Genomic DNA, 10,543 nt, shown 5'->3' with positions numbered 1-10,543 from the left:
GCGGATCCAAGCGCAGAGTAGGCAGCCATGATACTTTTTCTCCCAGCATTCTGTAGACAAGAACCTACATCTCTTTCTCTTAGTGAACACCCAGCTCAGAGCCCGCCGATGGTCGGTTATATGTTGCTTCAGTGCCCAGATTGCAGACCATTCTCGGGATGTCATGAACAGTTTACTGCAGTAGACCCCAACTCTTATTGCTCATTCAGCCCGGTGCGCAGCCACCCAGTGCTTGGTATATGCAGCCTTTGTATTGCCATGTCTCAAGAAGTGTCATTCTCCAGGGCTGGATCGTCTATAGATTCACATGGCTGAATTATTCTCCATCTTTGGTAATGGGTTCTCTTTTACACTGAAGTAACATCACCGTTTAATAAATGCATTGGTGCATAGTAAAATATTGAGTACTAGGAGCAGTCCATCCACTTCATTAGGCCACAACTTCCCAGATTTTTAATTACACTCCTGTTGACTGTTGCAGTTTTTTTTCCGCTCTCAGTTTTATCCCTAAGAGCCTTCTGCGGTACTGAAAAAGTTTCACCCACCAACTGTCACAAGTTTCATCTTCAGCCTCTTCATAGCTCCAATGACTGTAATCTTCTCTTTTGCCAAAGACTCAGCTTGGAGTCTTGTGTGAGATAAACTTAATAACTCAAACTGGATCTCCCCTGCAGGTTGAGTGCCTCAATGACTTTTCTAGCATTGTGATGCACTCTGTAGCATTAAACTTAAAGCAAAACGGCGCTAGCCCAGCTTTGTTGGTCTCCTTCGACTGCCATTTCACAATATAAAACCTGCCCATCGTTTCTTTTGCTCCTATTAACTTGACTATGGTTATCAGACTCGCAGTAATTACTGTCTTGGTGCCAGATCTGTGCACAATGCATTGATAAACTGCATATGGCCCTTTTCCCCTTCTGTAAGCCACAATCAATATTGGGCATTGTGTTGATTCATGATGGCTCTTGCTTTGTACTTCTCCATGACGCTGGAAAGTGAACATGAGGCTTTCATGCCACACTTCACAAAGATGTAACTGGAAGATAAAACCAGTACATTTCAAAGATCCTGTGTATCTGTTCACAGTGTTTCTAGTTCACAGTGTTGCTAGTCCACACGACTCATTAAGCTCCCATCAAATGGAGTACAGACAGTCGGGGCCCATGTGGGAGAAGGATTTGGCGGTAGTCAAGCCCCAAAGGTATCTGTGCTAAATGGCCTCTGGTAAGTCTCTGACTAAGGAAACTGGATTCTGCTGCCCCCTCCTACCTCCCCACCTTCAAGAGAATCCTCCAACGCCGGACACTCCCAGAGACACCAGAAAGACGCCTGTTATCAAGGCTGGGATTACAGAATCAGTCAAACTACTTCTGACTCCACCTCCTCAGCCCTGAGGCTGCTCTGTGTTCCCCACTCCTTGACCACTCACGAGGCTCAGACCACACAGGATTCTAGCAACTATTCTTTGTGGTCACATGCTCATCTCACGTCTGATAGAGAATTCTAGCAGCAGATTGCTTCCCTTAGAATATTTGCCAGACTGGGTCCAGAAATGTTTCGTGAGCAGTACCCCTGCTTACCAGTAGGTGGCACCCTTTGGCTCCACAAGGTGTCAGTGACATCGTCCGTGCCAGAAGTGGCATGTGCAGTGCTCATATAGCCGCCACCAGCACACTGATTGATGTCTTATTTTCTTTCCACATCAGTGAGCACAGATCTGGAGACGAGCTATCCCCTTACTTCTTTGACTGTTTTTCAATGTTTTGGCAAGAGTTTTATTTAGACTTTGTCTACTGGTGTGTTTAGATGTCCACTAGAAAGTCTGGTTTCAAGCCCTGTGGTGCCTGTCATCAATAGATGTTGGTGCCAGACCTACATTTGGTCTGCTTCTGATGTTTTGAGCACAACCACTATAACAAGACCTGCCTCGATTGCCACGCCGTGCACCCCAAGGTGTTGAGGGAGCAGTCCCTTAATGTGATCGCTGCTCGATACGTGAAAGCGCAATGATCTCGGTCGGGAGGAAGGTCACAAGATCAGTTGCAGAGCCACTCCAAGCACTCAGCGTCAGAGTTGTTGGTAAAATCAGGTAAGTCCCAACAACACAAGAAGAGTAAGAAACAGTTGAAGAGATCCTAGACTTTGCCACGTCCATCAAAGTTATCCAATAAGATGAGGGAACATCATCTGCACTCAAGGCCTAGGTCATCTCTGCAGCTGCCAGAGTTTCCAGGCGCCAGAGTGACCCCTGCCCAACTATGCAAATTTTATGAGGCCATGCACCTCATATTTGGTAGGTCCTTGACTGCTAGAGTGCCTTTGACCCGCTGGTTTGGGAGGGTCCCCTACTGGTCTTCTGCGGGTGGGTTTGCATCCCCCTCTTTCCCTCTTGCGCCAGTCAGGCCCCCTTGGATCTACAGCAGCGCAGATCGAGCCTCCTCAACCTTCCCCAGCACCTGCTCCAGAGCCTACGTACCATGGTAGCACCATTCCTATTGCCATTCACACTGTCGGGGAAAGAGAGGGGTGTTGGCACTCCCCACAACAGAGCTAGTGCCTTAATCGTATGACACACCTGGACTGGGGGGACAATGGGAGGGATCTGTGGAAACTTATGGATACCAGTTAGAAGAGACAGAGGACAACTGGTACGAGGATATGACAGATACCAGTGGACTAGACACCTCTCCAGACACTGGCCTGGCCCTACAGTGGCTACGGAGGAGGGTGCCTTTATCATTTATGGTGAAAAGGGCGGCTGAGGTCCTGAACCTTATGATGCCTTCAGTGGCCGTCAAGACAAACGTCTTGACGGAGGTGCTTCAACCAGGAGATGCCCCTACAGAACCATTACTTCCTTTTAATGAAGCCTTTACAGATGTCCTACTCGGGGCCTGGTCCAAGCCCTGCACTGGGGCTCCTGTGCACAGGACAATACCCTGCTGCCATCACCCCACCCCAGGTTCTTCACCCAGCACCACCCAACCGCAGAGAGCTTGGTGGTCCAGGCCTTCACCTTTGAAGTTCAACCTGGTGCATTCCATTTCACTCCACCAGTCAGAGAATCCAAAAGGCTGGATACCTTTGAGAAGAGGATGTTCTCTTTCACCAGTCTGGCACTGCGGTCGGTTAATACCACTTGCCTCTTGGGTAGATACTCCTATACTGTCCAGGAATCGGTTGTGCAAGTGCAACCCATGGTGTCGGCGTAGGTCTGAGACATACTCAAGCAATTGTTGATGGGAGGAGTGCCACCAAATGCACCATACGATGTGGATGGGATAGAACTGACTCGCTGGACCGAGGGAAAGTACCAGACACAGAGGCGATGGAGACAGGTTATCTCCCTCCCACTACAAATTAGGCCATAGTAGTACCCTTTACCACTGGGATGTCCAGCTGAAAAGGTGCGCTAATACCACCTATTATCAATGATGAACATGGACTACAAAATCCTGAGTAAAATACTAGCTACACGCCTCCTTCCACACCTGCCTAAATTGAGCCACCCGTATCAAACAAGTTTTATACCACATTGAAGTACTGAAACTAACATTCAACACCTCATTTCCATCCTAAACCCACTGCAGCTAGGGACAGAGGACGCAGAGATCATAGCCATTGACACAGAAAAGGCTTTTGATGAGATGGGATTACCTCTACCAAACAATGGAGAGGATGGGATTGGGACAGGGATTAATCAAATGGACCAACTTGCTATATGCGGCACCAACGACCCAGGTCAGAACAGGTAGAACAATATTGGGGTACTACATGGTGGATGGGGGTACGAGACATGGTTGCCCCCTTTCTCCACTCTTATTTGCGGAAGCACTTGTGCATGCAACCAGAGTTGGGGATGATTACAGGGGACTGGAGGCACATGGACAACTACATAAAATTGCATTGTATGTAGACAATATGATCCTCTTCTAATTAATTGCCGATTTTTAGCGCTTTAATGGGTTATCGCACTACTAGAACTCTTAGGGGCTCTCTCAGCCTTTGTGTTAATTGGCAGAAACTCCATATTTTTCTGATGGGTTGACACGCCCCCACAACACAATTTACAGGGTTTAACCTGGGAAGAGTCCACTTTTAAATACCTTGGAATACAGATTTACAACAAACCCTGCAATCTGCTGGAGGGCAATTTGGGTGCAGCAATCAGAGGACTCAGCGAATGTAGCCTTCTGGAGAACACTCCCACTTCCTGTAGCGGGCCCGTATCAGTCACCAAAATTGTGCCCTTACCACAGCTACACTACTGTTTTTTTTTTTTTTTTTTTTTTTTAAACTACCCTGCGGATATACCTTTCACAATCCCTGTTCCTGGAACTAAACTCTATAGTGATTGTAACACATCTGGAAAAGAGTAGGCACAGAATAGCTCTGGGCAAATTACAGTGCCCAATCGTAGAGGGAGGACTAGCAGCTCCATAGATGGAACTCTATTATCTAGTTGGTCAACTCCAGTGGTTTGCACAATGACTTTATGCAAGAAGCCAGCCAGACAGGGAGATACTCTATAATACCCCACCGTACCATACACAATTTTGCATCCTAGTGACACCTAGAGAAACCCATCCTGAACATTCAATAGAATTACAAGTAATAAGGCGCTGTTGGTTACGCAGTTTGCAATGCACCCAGACGACATCGCCATATGCCCCGGAACTCCAGCTGAGATGTTTAGCAACCCTACTAGGAGGTCAAGCTCTTAGAGGGATATCGAGGAGGACAGAACATCACCAAAGTGAAGGGACAGATATAGGGATGGGGAGCTCATACCGTTCGAGAACCTAACTGAAGAATAGAGCTTACCACAAGGACAGTTCGTAATGCATAGAGCACTAGTCACTATGATTAGACAACACTGGGGAAAGAGAACAACAGAAGCCCAACACCATTTGGGCTGCCATAGAAAATGTACTATAAGTGGCAAGGATACAGCAGTCACACTTCTATATGGGGAACTACAGGCAGATATACTACTCCCACTGGACGCTTTGGGAAATATTTATACTCTGTTAGCGCCGGATTTGCGTTGTTTTTTTTTTTTACGCAAATCCGACGCAAAGCTAACTCCATATTTATACTTTGGCGTTAGGCCCGTCTAGCGCCAAAGATCTTGGAGTTTGCGTCATTTTTTAGCGTGGACACCTACCTTGCGTTAATTATATGCAAGATAGGCGTTCCCTTCTAAAAAATGACTCTAAGGCATGTGCGCCTTATTTAAACTCCCGTGCAAAAATGACGCACGGGAGTGGGCGGGCCTTAAAAAATGACGTCCAGACGCTTTTGCGTAATTTTTTAACGCCTGGTCAGGGCAGGCGTTAAGGGACCTGTGGGCTCGGAAGGAGCCCAGAGGTGCCCTCCCATGCCCCCAGGGACACCCCCTGCCACCCTTGCCCACCCCAGGAGGACACCCAAGGATGGAGGGACCCATCCCAGGGAACTTAAGGTAAGTTCAGGTAAGTATTTTTTTCGTAATTGTTTTGTGGCATAGGGGGGCCTGATTTGTGCCCCCCTACATGCCTGGGCATAGCCATTGGGCAAGGGGGCATGACTCCTGTCTTTGCTAAGACAGGAGTCATTTCAATGGGGGTTGGGCGTAAAAAAATATGGCGCAAATCGGGTTGAGGCCAAAATTTTGCCTCAGACCTGACTTGCCCCATTTTTTGACGCCCAAGCTCCATTTTCCCCTACGCCGGCGCTGCCTGGTGTGAGTCATTTTTTTTGACGCACACCAGTCAGCTGCGCCGGCTAACGTCATTCAATAAATAAGGCGCCCGCATGGCGCTTTGGAATGGCGTTAGCCGGCGTTAACATTTTTGACGCACAACTGCGTTGGCGCAGTTGTGCGTCAAAAAGTATAAATATGTCCCTTTATGTCTAAAACGGGAAGGTGACCTTGGCTCCCCAATCGATGACATGAAATGGGCCAAAATCATCTCACACACATGATCATCTCTCACACTTGTACAGTATCTAGAAATGGCCGTTTTAAATTGATAAATGATTATGTACTACATTTGACTTCCCTCAACCCTGTTAAAATAGCCCAGATGTTTGGCACGGAGGAAGCCTATTGCCCACGATGTTCAGAACAGGGAACCAACCTTCATATGCTCTGTCAACATTTGACAGAGTTCTCTGAGGGACTTTTTCACTGTATATCTGAAATGATGGATAGACTGATCCCGACTACGCCCCTGGTCGGCCTACTGGGGGGATTCCCGTGCCCTAAATCACTTAAACTTACAACAAAATTCATAGATCTCACCCTCCTAATAGCCAAAAGGGAAACCACAATGCATTGGAAGGCTCCCCCCCCCCCCCCCCCCACCTCCAAAACCCTTACATAGATAAATGGAGGGAAACCCTGCTGCTTGGGGTGGAGTTGGAGGGACTGGTACTATTTTAAGAAGTGGCAAAAGGGCAATGTACTACAGATAAAGGCAGGGCCTGGGACCATCTAGTTGACTGTCTAAGGGAACTCGCAGTGGATACCCCTGACACCTCCATGACACTTTCACAGAGCACAGACAATGAAGAAGCTAGGGAGTCTTGATTTCCATTACTCCAGTGCCGAGCTCTACTTATGGCGCAACACCCTTGGGTGTGATACTGAAAGATTACAAGGGAGCAGATGCGAGGGAAGGGAACTGCAATGTTGGGTAGTTTTCAGTGATGGAACTCATGTAACAGACCAATACATGGCACTTTAATGGAAAACACTTGCAATGATACATACTCATTCCAGAGTTGATTGTGAAACAAAGGGCCAGATTTACAAAGCCCTAGCACAACTGGAGTGTCACTTTTTGTGGCGCTCTGGTGGTGCTGTGCAGTGCGCCATATTTAGAAGGCGGCACTATCACTTTTTGTGGCTCAAGGCAACCTTGTAAATGTGGGCCCCTCCAACGCAGTTTTCTGGATCATAGGGTCATGCAATAGGTGTTGCTGTGGCCGTTCCACAGCAACAACTATTGCTTTTGACATTGCCACAGATTTACAAGAAGGTGTAAACCACTGGCTTTTCAGGGGATGTACAAGCTTTTCTTACGAACATTCCCTCTGTTGGCTCTCGCTTCTTGGGTGAGAAGGTGGACTCTGTGCTCGAGCACTTTAAGGACAGCAGAGCCTTGGCCAGGTCCTTTTGTGACCATCCCTCACCCATGCCACCTACTTATGACAAGCTGATGGAGGGCCATCTCGCCTTGCTTTGTCAGGTTTTAGCTCTCTTAGCCAAGGGTGTTATAGAGACTGTGCTGGCATTAGAAGTAGGTTGTGTTTGCTCTTCCCGTTATGTTCCGGTGCCCCAAAAATACTGAGGACCTTGTCCTATTTTAGATCTGTGCTTTCTCAATCTCTTCCTGAAAAATGAGAAGTTCAGAATGCTCACACTTCCATAGGTCCTGTCTGCCCTAGACCCAGGAGGCTGCATGGTATCACTGGACTTGCAGGAGGCTTATTTTCACTTCCCTGTCCTGTCTGCCTAAAGGCACTACCTATGGTTCATGGTAGGCCAACAGCATTTTCAGTTTGCTGAGCTCGCCTTTGGCTTTACCAGTCCCCCTCAGGTGTGCACTACAGCAATTGGGGTTGCATCTTATCTATGGAGGTCAGGGAATCCAGTTTTCCTCTACTTCAATGATTCGCTGTCATCTCCCACCTCCAGTCTATGCCGAACCTTCTGCACTCACTGGGGTTCACTATCAATGTGCAAAGACACTTGACTCCCTCTCAGACATTCCCTTTTATCTGAGCTGTTCTGGACACAGTGCAGTTTTCATTATATTCGGGCTCTGATACGGATGTTTCAGTCACTATCCCGAATTTCAGTGATAGACTGAGGCTGTTGGGCCTCATTGTCTCCTGAATCCTTCTGGTGACACGTGCACACTGGCATATGAGGGCTGTACAGTGGGACCTGAAGTTCCACTGGGCACAACATTAGACGAATCTCTCATATGGTCCAGATCTTTGAGGGAACTGCAAAAGACTTCAGTGAACTGCAAAAGACCTGCAGTGGTGGCTAAAGAACAACAATTGGGTCAGTGGCAGACTTCTCTCTCTTCTCCACCCAAATCTTAATGTGGTGATTGATGCATCACTTCTGGGCTGGGGTGGCCATCTGGGACAGGTGGAGATCAGAGAACTCAGGTCTCCAGCATAAGCTGGATTCCACAGCAACTTGTTGGAGCTCTGAGCGATCCAACTGGCATTGAAGACCTTCCTTTCTTCAGTCAGGGGAAGGCTGGTTCAGGTGTTTACAGACAACACCACCACCATGTGATACTGCAACAAATAGGGCAGGGTGGGGTTGTGGACCCTTTGTCAAGAGGCTCAGCACCTCTCGATATGGCTGAAAAAGCACAGCATATTCCTGGTTGTTAAACGCCTGACAGGCTCTCTGAACATCAGGGCAAACAAACTCAGCTGTCAATGCCTAGTCGATCACAAATGGTGACTCCACCTGACAGTTGTGCAAGGTCTCTTCCAAAAATGGGGAGATCCTCGGTTGGATCTGTTCCCCTCCATGGAGAATGCACAACGTCAGCAGTTTTGCGCATTGGAGTTTCACGGGCAGCTCAGAAATGCTTCTCGTCTCAAGTGGAGATCAGCTGTCCTATACTCCTTTCTGCCAATACCACTTCTGCCCAGAGTTCTCAAGAAGATCAGGAATGACTGGGCCCAGAGAGTCTGGAGCTGTTGAGCATGAGCAAGGGTCCTCAGATCAGGCAGTCTATCCAGAAGCCTCTTCTATCGCAGCAACAGGGCAAGTTTCTCCACCTGAAATGGTCACTGCTCCACCTTCATACATGGAGATTGAGTGGCAACAGTTGACAGCTTTCGACCTTCTGTCCGAAGTCTGAATTCTTGGCAGCCAGGCGCCCCTCCACCTGCCGTTGGAGCAAGTTTGTGGCATGGTGTACAGATAAGCAAGTTGATCCCCTATCTGCACCACTTTTCCAAGTTCTTCTGTTTATTCTCACTCTGGCCCAGCAGGGCTCTGCTTTGGGCACCTTTAAGGCTATCTTTCTGCCATCTCGCCATTTCTGCAGATGCCAGACCAGGCATCCCTGTTCAAGTTCCCTACTGTACATACGTTTTTGAAAGGTCTCCAGCATTTTCCTATCCCTCCCTGCATCATGCATGTAGGACCTCAATTTAGTTGTAACATTCCTGATGTGTGCTCTTTTTGAGCCACTACACAACTGCTACTTACGAATACATGGCCTTTATTGTGCCAATAACATCTATGCAGAGAACCAGTGAGCTGCAGCTTTATTATCTCAGCCTATGTACCTTGCCATCTATCCAGACCAGCTGGTTCTTCGAACAATAGCCTCCTTGCTAACAAAGGTGGTCACCTCCCTTTTATGTAGAACAGTCCATCACACTGCCTCCCTTTAACGCTCTGTCTCACCTCTCTAAAGAAGAGGAGAGACTCCACCCGCTTGGCCCAAAAAGCATTGTTTTTCAACCTTGACCTCACAAAAGAGTTTCGGGTGGACAATCAACTCTTTGTGGTGTACATTGGAGCCAAAAAAGTAAACCTGTCAAGTCTGGGGGTTACTGTTCCTATTCAGAAGCAAGAAACAAAGGTGGGGGGGAGGACAGATAGTAGGAATCCTATAACTTATTCTTGGTGCCCTCACACTTCCTAACAAGAATGTCATGCTTCATCATTGGGCCAGCACTGCAATGCCCTACAGGTCCCCCAGTGTGTGTGTGTGTAATAAAAACGATGGAAGGAAGTTAAAACTGTAAGAAATACCATACTAGGTTTTAATAGGGTGTTTCCCTTTGCACAATTAAAAAAAACATGAAAAGGTCGAAGCTACTATGAGCAAATGATGTACCCAAGTAGCTGCACTCTCTAGCTATAGAAAGGTCAACATGTTCTGTGCCTTGCAGCCTCAGAAAGAGATCTGCGGCGCTTCACCAGGACCAAAAGAAATTCTATCCCACACCTAAAACTTATATCTGTGCAGGTATTCCCCTAAGGAGAAAATACCTGGATTTTTTTTTGAGAAATGGAATTGACCATCCAACCTGTAAAGAGAAAAAATAAACATGTCTATGGTAAGTTCATATGCGTCACCAAGATCGCGTATTTAGACACAGCCGGTAGTTAAATCTGCATATGTAGACATACACACGCTGTAAAAGCGGCTAACCAGTCGACATAGTATATAGTGAGATAAATCAAGCTTAGTAGTGCACAGATAATAAACATACAGACAGACACAAGACACACAAAATAACATTCATCTGTGTCCCACAGGTCAAGAAAATTAGGATAGCGCACTGCTGTTTACTGTAAAGAACAAGGTAGCAAGGAGTTTGAGCATAAGCAGTATAATAGGTGAATGGCCATAGTGCAAGGAGGCAGCAAGGACTGAGACATACAGGGTGGATGCAAGAGGCGTAGGAGACCTACCCTCCTCTGCTCGCTTGGGTCACGGTCAAGCGCAAGTGGTAACTAGCCTTTTATAGTGAGGCTGATAGAGACAAATAGCCCCAGGTGTGT

Source organism: Pleurodeles waltl, chromosome 7, assembly GCF_031143425.1.
Source record: "Pleurodeles waltl isolate 20211129_DDA chromosome 7, aPleWal1.hap1.20221129, whole genome shotgun sequence".
Classification (NCBI taxonomy): domain Eukaryota; kingdom Metazoa; phylum Chordata; class Amphibia; order Caudata; family Salamandridae; genus Pleurodeles; species Pleurodeles waltl.
The sequence above is the reverse complement of the archived record's forward strand: the minus strand, read 5'-3'. Positions refer to the sequence as shown.